General features: G+C 34.7%; 1 pseudogene; it reads left to right on the top strand.

The window, feature by feature from the left end:
• The first annotated feature begins 10,109 nt into the window (after window positions 1-10,109).
• LOC140145402 (melatonin receptor type 1A-like) lies at window positions 10,110-11,903 on the top strand (annotated as a pseudogene).
• The last annotated feature ends 1,004 nt before the right edge of the window (window positions 11,904-12,907 follow it).

Genomic DNA, 12,907 nt, shown 5'->3' with positions numbered 1-12,907 from the left:
CGCGCAGTTAAGGGCTGGGGTATGAACGTTTGGACAGTATTTATTGTGGGACATTAGAGCACATCAGACATATCGAATTGCATTCTGAATACGAAGAATGTCATTCTGATATCAAATAATTTTGATTTTTTGAAATTCGCAATTTAATACACATTTTATGGCAAATCATTAAAAAATGATATTTTTGATATTTAACAGTACTTGAAGTAAACTTTATAAATCTAATGATTAATACTTAAAGTGTATGTAGGTGGGATGAAAAGCCGACGATCAATTGAAAATTTTGACCTTTCGTATTGAATATATGGATTTTTTTCCCAAAACACCAAAAAAAATTAGGTCTTTTTGGAAAAAAATCCATATCTTCAAAATGAAAGGTCAAAATTTTCAATTGACCATCGGCTTTTCCTCCCTGCTACATACACTTTAAGAATATGTCATTAGATTTATATAATGTACTTCGAATACTGTTATATATCAAGAATTTGGAAAATATCAAATTTTATAATTTGTCATAAAATTTGTATTATATTGTGATTTTCAAAAAATGAAAATTATTTGATATCAGAAAGACATGCTTCGTATTCAGAATGCAATTCGATAGGTCTGAGGTGCTCTCATGTCCCACAAAAAAATACTGTCGAAACGCAATAAACGCTCATTTTAGATCCCTTAAGGACAAGATAACCACGTATGTTGATAGGAATACAAATCACGTAGTGATTGTATCAGTCAATGTAGTTGCATATATCGACATCGTTCTATATATAAGCGAATACCCTAACGGTTTCCATTTATTTTTCATTAGCACTTTAGAGTACCATACTATCAATCTTACGGTCAAATTCTTTCCCTTCCTGCTGTCTGTCTTATTCAAATCAAATTATATTGGTAAAACACATGGACGAGGAAAAGCAATAAAATCATAACACTAGCAAATTGTGATGTTGTTTTTCTTATATCATATTGGAAAGATGCAAAACTTATTTTGATTATGTTCATTTAATAGAACGTATGAGTTATCCCTGTTTTAATATTGCAATGGTAAATGAATTTGTTTTGGAAGGAAAAAGAGCAAGGTACACCAACTTTTTGCAAAGAGCCCCATTATTTATATTTCCCCATCACTAACATATTCATATAGATTTGCTAATTGAAGTGACAGTGACATCATGACATTGGAATTTATTTGGGTGTTAGTGGTTAAAAGAGACACACATAAAGTATTGGCACCCAATTTAATATTAATGGCCATTACTTATAGAAAATCGGGAGGTTATAGTAGCCCCCGTCCCTTCCTTATGTATGATAAACGGGTTTTTTCTTTATGTTATATACCTACTTTTCTGTTAGTGTTAATTTGTATACCATGATAGCAATCTGGCTTAGCAGTTTTGTGTTACTGTGCATAATGCATTAAGCTGATTAGATTTTGAAAAATACACGGTTTCCAAAAAGTATATTGATTCATTTAGCATTTTCAAGGCATCGAGACATCAGTATGACTATAGTGTTCAACTTCCCATGTTAAAAAAGATACATTAGAAATGGATATTTCGCATCGCGCAGTCAAGAAAAAGATAACCATGGAGCCTGTTATTACCAATTACGCTGTGAATGTGTCGCACATCTTTCTATACGCAGACACCCTAATGGTTTACATTTATCTTTAATTAGTACTAGAGTGACATACCATCAATTCTACCGCTGAATATTTTCCCTTCCTGCTGTCTATTTTATTCAAATCAAATTACCGCATTCAAATGGATGGCGAAAAGCAATTAAGCAATAAAATTAGCCTCAGGATTGTAAATTACTTCGTAGCCGATTACAAGCCGAACCGTTTGTGGATTTGCTTTTCTTGTTATTAAACTGATTTTGATTGTATTAATTTTATGCAAAGTCCATTAATATCTTGAATACAATACTACATGTTGTACAAATTATCTTCGTGAGACGCGAATGAAAAGCAACGTGACACCAAAACTGCCAATAGTATTATATTAAAGCAACAGTTGCCTAACCAGAAGAGGAGCGGTACCCCAGAAATCATGAACCGTTGATAAATCACAGGTAGACGGTACACGACGGTACCTGGTGCAAAGAAATGTAGCAAATGTGTAACGATTGACCAGGATAGGAAACAATGCCGTAGATTTGTTTTTGGCAATAATGGGGAGGGGGAATGGGGTTGGAAAACATTTGTTGAAGTATAGGCGACATAATAAGTTTATGGTACAAATGCGAAAAATCTTGCCATTTTGCTGCTAAACTATTGAAATAGATATTCAATAAATTCGCGCAAAGCGCATACAAATGTACACTTTTGGGACTAATTGCGATGTGTTTCTTCCATGTCTTTCAATAGTATTATTTAAAATGTCACATTAAGAATACAGTTTAACGTTATAATTCATGAGCGCCCTGGGCAATAAATTGGGGCCAACAATTTACAATTTCAGACGGCAACATTTTTTTCCATGTATGCACGAAATATTATTTCTGACATTAACTGAGGTGACGCGTATATGTATGCTTATAAACTATTTATACTGTTTTATTTTATTATATTTTTTAATGTATTTATTGCAATTTATCACATACATGATATAAGATCAATATTTCCACAATATCATAAAAGGAACATTTTTTTAAAAGTGCTGTGAATGGCTGGAGTGAACAGGTGCTATTGCTATGCACCAGGAAGACCGCTCCACCAAATCCAAAAAGAAGGGGAGGAAAAAATAAATCAGAGGATAAGTTTTAAAAGCTTCTATCTCAATGTCACGAATTGTTCCTTCATCGTAGGTGGTTTACAGTAGAGTAATTTTGAATAGATAATCTAAGACTGCGAAGTAAACTGCATTTCGAAATATCTCCATTAACATTGTTAAAAAGTTATTTTAGTTTACCATTTTCCAAAAGATTTGCTACAAAATTAATTAATTTTACTTCTGTATACTCAAAACTGTCTCTGTCAGCACAACTTAATTTTCAAGTTTATCTACGTCATTTGTTGAGCTCACTGAAATGATTTTATTAAAGGAACGTGTTGCCTTAAGTAATAAGTTCACAAGCGATATTCTAGTAAATCGAGCAATATTGATACATTAAAATTACTCGAAGAATCGTTTTAATACAACAGCTCAAATCAAACTAATAGGTTTGTTGCAACTAAAGCCACTTTTGTTTAATTTGACCACTACGACCACAACAATCAGGCTCGCAACCTTGATTTTTATAATCAGCATTCTTTCTAGAGTCTGTGATAAAGCTCAAAAGTTCTTAAGGGCTCGGATAGCAACGTTTGCACGGTATTTTTTCTGCGACATGAGAACCCCATGTTCCAGAAAAATATTGTGTAAACGTTGTTATCCGAGGCCTTAAGCTTTTAATGCTTCAAGTACAATGAAGACGTGAGGTTTAGCATAAGGTACTCAATTTAAAGTTTGTTGTGAAACTAATTAAACTAAAGCAGCAATTTACTTTTATTTAATTATGTAAGTTCCAAAAACTATACTCTAAGTTTATACTTCTTGACAAAGAAACAAATACACTAACGAACCCACAACAAACAAACAAACAAACAAACAAACAAAACTAGTTGAGCACTTTGTACTATCCTGTGCTGTCCATTTGATCTATTTTGTTGCACTCAATAAGTAATAAAATTATGAATCCAATCTAATAAATACGATCGTACCTTGTAATCAAGCATGTCCCATCTCCCATTGGAACCTGCTTGAACTCAGGCGACAACATCTCATCACAGTCATGGTTAACGACCTCTTCAACTGATTGTGTTGATGTGTAGGTTTCCTCAACGGGATGTTCTACTTGGAACACCTGCTCGCAAAGGTGTGGTTCTTGACTCCTGCAAATAAGACACACACAAAAAAAAAATAAAACTATCAACCTCTCTAAATCTAACTTCTATAATCGTAAATATACAACCCTTTCTTTGTGGATGCATTCAGTGAACTAATCCATTTCCTACCCAATCACGAAACCAAAGTGCTTTGGGTTTTCACAACTTCTTTGGTCTGTAAATTGAACCTTTAAATTAACCCTTTAGCTATTTAACTAAAAAACTGTGACGTGTGCCTCTTTATATCAATTCATCAGTGGCACATTCATAGCAATACATCAGTAAAGTAGATTTCTTTTTTTTACATGGGGATGGATTGGAAAAAAATGAAGTACAGTGAATCCATCACCTTTTGACGACAGAATAAGTTAGGTACAAATGCGGGCGAAGCGAGCAAAGCAAAAAAAATTTCATATTGATGCTAAAAGAAACGTAACGATTACAGGGTTGAGAACCAGAAAGCCTTAACTCACAATGTAAACCATTGTCAGTTAAGGCTTTCTGGTTCTCAATAGTGTTTTACTTACCCTACGGATGAAGTCAAAGTAAGCAACGCAAAAATGATGGTCAACGGCGACGATGAACATGATGACATCGTCATCATTGTGGCAATAAAGCCAACTCCTAAGTTCCAAAACTAAAGTTCAATTAATTATGTATATGTATGCTCTTTGTATTATATTCAGCAATGTGAAACCGCGATACACTGATTATTACATACACTCATTATTATATATAGGGTAGAAATTGCTAGCATCAGCTTCTTTTGCAGATTTATTTGCAGTCTATCAGCTAGAAATGGCGTGATTGAAAACTCCAGATGGTTTGCAGGAGAATAAACATAAACGCTAATCCAAGTCTGTTGTATTATTTGAACATACTGTGTTTTAACTATTTACAATCCGGTTTGTCTGACACGTTTCATTGTCTTATGTAGTACATGGCGCTAAGGGGTGATTTTTTGTTTGGGATATTTTCTTCTATATTAGTGGAACCAACGTTTTTGGCATCCTTACACCTCAAAGAATAAAACAAAAAATGATTCCGTTTTTTCTATGCCCCTATGCTTCCCACGAGGGGTCCAAGGTCATAATGGGGCCAAAAGTTAATATCTGTTCTATCATGCTGTAATATATCTCAGATTGTTAGGAATAAAAAAAAGTTAATTGTCATATTGCACTTGGATACTTAGTTCATGAGTTATAGAGTATTAAAATAAAGTCAAATGTCCAATATCTCATGCACAGAAGCCAAATTTTCAAAAGGCACCGATTAAATCAAAATTTGTATAAATTACTCCTCTCGGCAAACCAAAAAGGAAAATAATTTATTTGAGAAATAGATAACCTCAGAATCAAATGAAATTATGGGTCAAATGTTATGCTTGTGGTACATATTTCTGTTGGGAAAATCCATATCTTCAATTGATCGTCGGCTTTTCCTCCCAGCTACATACACTTTAAGAATATATCATTAGATTTATAAAATTTACATCGAGGACTGTTATTTATCAAAAATTTGACAAATATCAAATTTTAATAATTAGTCATAAAATTTGTATTATATCGTGAATTTCAAAAAATTAAAATTATTTGATATCATAAAGACATTCTTCGTATTCAGAATGCAATTCGATATGTCTGATGTGCTCTCATGTCCTACAAAATACTGTCGAAACGTTTAAAACGCTCATTCAAGATCGGGGACACGACAATACAAATATGCACTTGAATTGTGAATTATATGTATGTTTAAAATTTCTAATGTTAAGGGGACTAATTAGAGGCCAGTTTCGATGAAATCGGACTATTATTGTAATTTTGACCTATTCGACCTTGTAACTCCTGCACTAAGCTTTCATTCCGTTTGATGATAGGAGCAATTTGAGATAAATTACAACATAGTGGGACTATATTGAAATTTCCCCCCACAGTGACCTTCGCCCCCTCATAGGAACCACAGGAGGGAAGATCTCAAACCCGTAGCGCCCTGTACTAATGTACCGGTTGAAGACTTTCCAATACATTAGGCTAACAAATTGTTATGTCTCAAAGCCAGCCCATGACAGTTTTAAAAACGGATGGGGAATGAGTATTTTTTTTAAGATTTTTTTTAAAGATTTTGAATTAAGATGTAATTTTCGAGTGTTAAAAAGTACGCAGGATAAAATTGGCAACTTTAATCATGACAAGGGAAACATTTTGCAGGGATCGGGTTAAAGGTAATGCAGATATCAAATATTAGAAATGCATTTCATGGTCATCTGTAAGGGGTATGCGGATTCGGGGCTCAAACTCGGTGACAATCAACTTCATGACCAGGGGAACATCTCGGAACATTTTGCAGGGGTTAGGTCAAAGGCCATCTGGGGTCAAATCTTAGAATAGAATTTTCTGGACATCAAGGGCATAGATCTCAAAACTCTGACGGATCATGATGATTTTGTGCATCTGAAAGAGTGCATTGTGAAGTTATTAGAAATTGTGAAATTGGCTTCTCAATTGTATAGCGTCAATTTTGAAATTGAATTTAAAAAAAAGGGTAATAAAATCATACCTTTAACTTATATAATGATTTATATTCATACGTAGCGGTAACGTAAATAGGAAGTAATTTAAGACTTCTATGGTACTCAAATTTCACTCACCGGATCGCTTTCAACGGGTCACTAAAGCGTTCCGGTGAGTAAAATTTGAGTACCATAGAATCTTAAATAGCTTCCTAGTTATGTTTACTGCTACGTATGAATAGTTTCACCTGATATTAGTGGCATTTAACTGTGAGAGTTCTGAATATGAGAAAATTGCACCCGAAATTAGCCATTTTCTCATGGAAACCCGTGTAATACATAATCAGTGGTATCGAACCTAAACAATATCTGCGCATAATTTTAAGGTAAAACAAAATAGTACCATAACATTCTAAGACTGTAAACATGAGTTATTAAAGGATTTTAGTGGAATTTTTTGGTTTTGGCCGCCATCTTGGATGCAGGATAAAAACTGAGCTGGCCCGTGGGCTTTTTTATCCCTTTAACCCAAGCAACACATGTGCTAAGTGTTAGTTTTGTATGGGATGGACCTCTCTATATTCAATATTCTTAAACACTTGAGAACGTTCCTGCAATCTCATTGGTTCTTACCCGTGTGATATGACACGATAGCACACGGGTCAGCGTGTGTGCATCAACGCGATACGCGTACCGCTATTTGAACCAATCGGAGATGCATATCAACAACTGATCGATTGATCGATTTTAAGCCCTAGGTAGTTCCTTGTAAAATGTAGGATTCAATTTGATTAAAATATGTAATACTTATGATATTTATATTTGAATTGAAGTGTAATAAAGGTATTGTTTTTAGCCGCTGTCATGTCGTGCATCTATCGTCTCATATAACACGGGCGACATCATTATTTTTGGCGTAAAACAACTCGGCTTCGCCTCGTAGTTTTACTTAAAATAATAATGTCGCCTGTGTTATATGAGACGATAGATGCACTCCAGTGGCTAAAACCAATACCTTTATTCTCTAATTCACGCTACCTGTGCATACGTTTTCACACCTGGGCCCCCTAAACCGTTGCATTTTTAATCACAATACATCGCTTTCTTTGACAATATCATAAAACTACAGGATCGGTTTCCGCATCTCATAAGTTATTTATATGCAATTTGTTATGTGAGTGATATACTAAGAATAACGGTAGTGTTGTTGATGTATTCTAGACCAGCTCTCATAAGGTAATAGAAGCAAGGTTAACACGCTGAAGCGAAAATAGATTAACGAATCCAATTTTGTCTGTTAACTTAAGTCAACGTCAATTAACATATACCCGTGTAGCATAGCTTTATAGTCAACATTAATCGAGCATTGACATTTAAATGTAACCCTTTGTCTGCATCAAGTTTGTAAACATAATGTTGTTTTTCTGAAAACAAATATCGTAGGGAGAAAAATCATAACACATCTAAAGTAAAGGTCTGATGCCCCCAGCATACTTTCAAGCGGCAGGGCGTTTCAAGCAATGACAAGCCTTGATTGTGTCCGTTTGTCTACAATACGCGTGCGCCACGCCGCTCAGCGGCAAGCGGCAGGGTAGTATGAAACCAGCTTAAGAATTCTTAGTGGTATATAGTAAGAGTATGAGACCCAAAGGAAAACATTTTTTGTGTTGCAAGTACTTAAAATTTGTATCACATTCGTGTTTTCGGTCTTTAGAATTTAATTTATTCTGGAAAGCGTGATATCTACGGATGATGGATACGCGTCGCTAATATTAGAGAAATAATATCAAATGTATCATGGGAATAAGTGGTTCCTGAATTTTATGATTTCACGAAATTGATCGTTTTCAGGGCTCCACAATCGGTAAAACTAATGAATTAAATTGCTTTAATAATCTCCAGACTATCACCTTTCAGATGTAGTCCGGTATCTATGGGAAGTTAATGATGACCCCCACAAGGTTAAAGGTCAACACAGTGGTTAAATTTCAAAAAAAGCATAGTTTGACCTGTCTGTGACATACCGTTCTTGAGTTATAAGCAAAAAGGTCAAATCTTTGGGAGTGGTTAGTTTTTTTGGCCACACAGGGACCAAAAATTTGCAACGACATTGGTCTTAAATTGCTTGTCATGTAAACACAAATCAAATAAGGAATGGTTGTAACCATGTAGGATGTTTCGTTATATGGGAAACATCACAACATAGGTTGTGGTCCATAGGTTGTAATTGTTGGCCAATTTTGTCAATAACAAATCATTTTAAGGGGTACCCTCGATAAATTGTGTCTATTTTGCATTTTTCTCAAAACTAATAAAACACTGGTAACAAAAATTATGTATATTATAGGGGCAAGGAATCCAATTACTACACTGGAATTTCAGTGACCCAAGACAAGCGGTTTGTTATTTATAATAAGAAATAAGGTACCGCTAGGATGTACCTCGTTTCGTATCATATATTCTGAACCGCTTGTCTTGAGCCATTGAAATTTCAGTGTAGTACTTGGATTCCTTGCCCCAATAATATACATAACTTTTGTTACCAGTGTTATTATTTTTGAGAAAAAATAAAAAATAGTCAATTTACCACAGGGGTGTAGTACCCCTTAAACAGTGCAAATGATTCCTTCTTTGAGTTGTTTTTACATGACGAGCAATTTGAGACCATTTTCGCTGAAATCTGAGCATTTTTAATTTTTGGGCCCTGTGTGGCCAAAAAAAAACCTGACTACCCACATAATTTGACCTTTTTGCTTATAACTCAAGAACGGTACGTCGCAGGTAGGTCATACTTTTTCTGAATCCGTGCAATGAGAGGAATAATTTGGTGTGCTTGTTAACCAGATTTGAGCAACTTTAAAATTTGACCACTGTGTTGACCTTTAACCTTGAATATGGCCGGAATGCTGGGAATTATTTTTTTTTTATTTTCTTGAATGTGTAATAGGACCATAAAAGGAAGCTAAAGAGTTCGTTTGGTAGAGTAGAGTACGGTACTGTGGGGGTCATCATTAACTTGCCGCAGATTACCGAACTAATGCACTATGATTTTTAGGTGTGCAAAGTTTATTTTCTGGACAAAATTGGTTTAGGTGGCCACGTGCGGTAATAATGATTATATTTAATAGTGATTAAATTAATGATGATGATGGCCATGCATGAATAGATTATCTTGAAACTTGGGACTTGCTATGAAGAGAATATTAATTACGTGTCACCCGGTTTGACTGGTGCCATCAATATCTATTGGTTATAGTAATTATTTCTATTGACAATGCATCCATCACCCAAAGATCAACTATTTCCCATACCTTCGTTATACATGCGGTTTGTCATAGGTTGAGCTAGAGTAAATTAAACATCGGGGGCGTGCTTCAACGCGATTAAATTACACCTTAAGACATTGCTTATTTGATTTTAGTATAATATGCATTGAGATGAATACTGGGGGTGAAGAACTTTGTGTTTTCTACTCACATAGCGATTTTTCTCACGAGACGAAATATGCCAGGTCAATCGCAAAATTAGGCTGAGGTTCTAGTATACTCACTATACTATTATATATCAGAATATCACCCTACGGTTTTGGGACAGATACATCCAAGAATCACAGTCAGTGAAGACGTGGATATGATACTCGAGCTACATGTTGTGTATTTTATTGTTTTACTTTTGTGAAATATTTCAACAAGTGTTGAATACCTGGGTTGGACATGAGCTGTGCTTGATAATTGTATGCGTGGAATAACATAGAGTTTGGATACTCTTGGTAGATATTCCGACTTATATTAAACTACGCCGTCAATACGAAATGCGAGCTGCATGTTGACACAAGAGAACTATTTTCAGGAGTGTTATTACGTACACATGAAAGCCTGGATTCTATTATTCATGTTGAAAAATGTTGCGTCTTTGTGAACCCGATATTCACCTCAGGTGGTTGGCATAAGCTTATCTGATGTTCTGTTACGTTCAGGCTACACACATTATATAGCATCTCTCGGAGCATAAATTTATGCGCTTCTCTGCAATCGCTGGTATTATACTTGATATTTAACGTTAATGACGGGTGTATTCTACAGCTGGCAAAGCAAATAAAATAAATTATGTGCAATTGCAATACTGTGCTTACGAGTTGAATGGCGCATCGCTCAATTGATTACATAGCCGTATAAGCGTTTTGATTCTCTATTTCCATGCATTTTATATTCAACAGAGAAGATATTGGTGAGTTACGTTGAGTGTGATAGAAGTATGCTCTCTTAAACTCGTATTTCTTACAATAGAAAATGGATGGTGTGCAGTATAAAGCAGACAACCAAACAAACGAATTATTTAAGCACAACACTGGTGAGGCATCGTTTGTTTTTCATGACTACCCACAACGAGCAATCGTTGCATCGATTTTTATTATCGCTTCAATTGTAGGGACATGTGGAAACAGCCTGGTAATACTTGCTGTGATATTATCACGAAAATTGCGAAATGCTACCAATGCATTTGTAGTGAATTTAAGCTGTGCTGATATTCTGACATCTTTGATAATTCCTTGGAATGCTGTTGCGTTGCTTTCCCGAAGTGGTTGGCCAATATCACCATGGGTGTGTTCATGGGCTGCAGGGGTATTATTTCTTTTGTGTTGGGAGCAGTCTATATAGTATGGCTTTAATCGGGTTAAATAGGCTTGTTTTAATAACACGACCTAAAACAAATGTACAACCAAATTTATAACGACAAAACTTTAATAATATGGATCGGGTCAACGTGGATTATACCATTTTGTATCGCAATTGTTCCACCTTTGTGTAAAATCGGTTCTTTAGGTATAACAGCAAATACAGTAGCTGCTCTGCTCAGTCAACGGCCCCTCACACCGACATTTATGACGCTATTATGGCACTCGGGCTTTATCCGCTCCCCTTTGTTTTAATTATAATCTCATACGTTAAAATATTTCTTTATGTACGTAGCCACACAAGAACAATGACAGTTCGTGTAAGCAAAGACGCGTCGAATGAAGCAGAAAAGGACATGGTAGTTACAATTAAAGATCCAAATAGATCGAGTACGAAAGATGTTTTTAAAAAACGTCAGATGCAAATCACAAAAAATATGTTTTATGTTGTGTGTGCATATTTTGTATGTTTTACACCGTACGGTTTATGCCTACTAATCGACTCAAGTGATCCAGCTATACCATACACCGCAGCTTTGGTGTTAATTAACGGGTGCATTAATCCATTCTTGTACGGAACAAAACATCCCATGTTTAAAGAAGTGTTTAAACACATGTTGAGATGTAACTTAAATCAGATACCTGAACAATCAAGCCTCCTCCGTGTTTTCACCGGACGAAACTAATTGGTTTGACTATCTTATAATTATTTTCAAGCTGATAAATATTAAAAGTGTATCCCAGCAAACACAAAAATGTTTTGAAAGTTCTTACAAGATATATTTTCGGTTTTGGTTTAGGTAAAAACGTGTTAATAACTTTAAATGTTATAAAGTTAAACGTTATATAAAGGTCATGAAAACATTTTGAAACGTTTTGTATGAAAAACACACTACAACAATAATTTTAAAATGTTATTATACACTATTTTTTGCAAACATTTTTGCCAAATATTTTGTCAACACTGAAATAACATTATGTTAAAATATTTGCGGTAGGTTATCAAGATGTATTTTATAATATTATGAAAACGTTTTTATACTTTCTATTATTTATACCCTTTATATAATCCCACATTTAAAACATTTTATAACCTTCCGCGAATGATGTCAAAAAACATTGTGTGTTTGCTGGGATATTACTATTGGAATTAATGGGATAGACAAATTGCATGACATCGTTGCATAAAAACGCACCCGATTGTATGAACATATTATCTGCATTAAAGTAATAAATCTTAAGCATCCTTTCAGAAGTGTAAACAAATTTACGTAACTGTATAACCTACAGTGTAGTATCTTGCGTGTAAACAGGCAACATGGATACTGTAACAGAATAATCAGCTTTGGTTATTAACCTTACCTTTAAGCACGATTAAAAAGTGTACAATATTATCATGAACAAACATATTCATGATATTGAAAGAAAAAAATAAGTATAAAAGTGAGTTAATTTGTGCGTACGGACAGAAACGGATGCTGTTACATGCATTTAACCGAAGCTTCATATTTATCAACACTGCCCTTTTTCCCAATTTTTTTTATATGAAAAAAGCACCCAACGCTTTCACTTGGATCACTGATAGAGCCTTTAAAGTGATACAGATAAAGGTTAGCAATCAACCTGGAATTATTGAAACTTTTGGGCCTCATTACAGCTAAATCGTTGGTATACAATAATTTAAGGTAAGGGATGGCATCATATTGGTCCGAATATACAATTTTGTACTGCTTGCTGATTGGGCATTGAAAGCTTGACTACTATTCATCAAGGTGAACACCGCTAACAGTAGTGAATAGCTTAGTTAACATCCTTTTCGAAATGTAAACAAATTGACGTTAATGTATAACCTATC

The sequence above is a fragment of the Amphiura filiformis genome, unplaced genomic scaffold, assembly GCF_039555335.1.
Source record: "Amphiura filiformis unplaced genomic scaffold, Afil_fr2py scaffold_247, whole genome shotgun sequence".
Taxonomy (NCBI): Eukaryota; Metazoa; Echinodermata; class Ophiuroidea; order Amphilepidida; family Amphiuridae; genus Amphiura; species Amphiura filiformis.
Note: the sequence above shows the minus strand (reverse complement) of the source record. Positions and strands in the feature narration are given on the sequence as shown.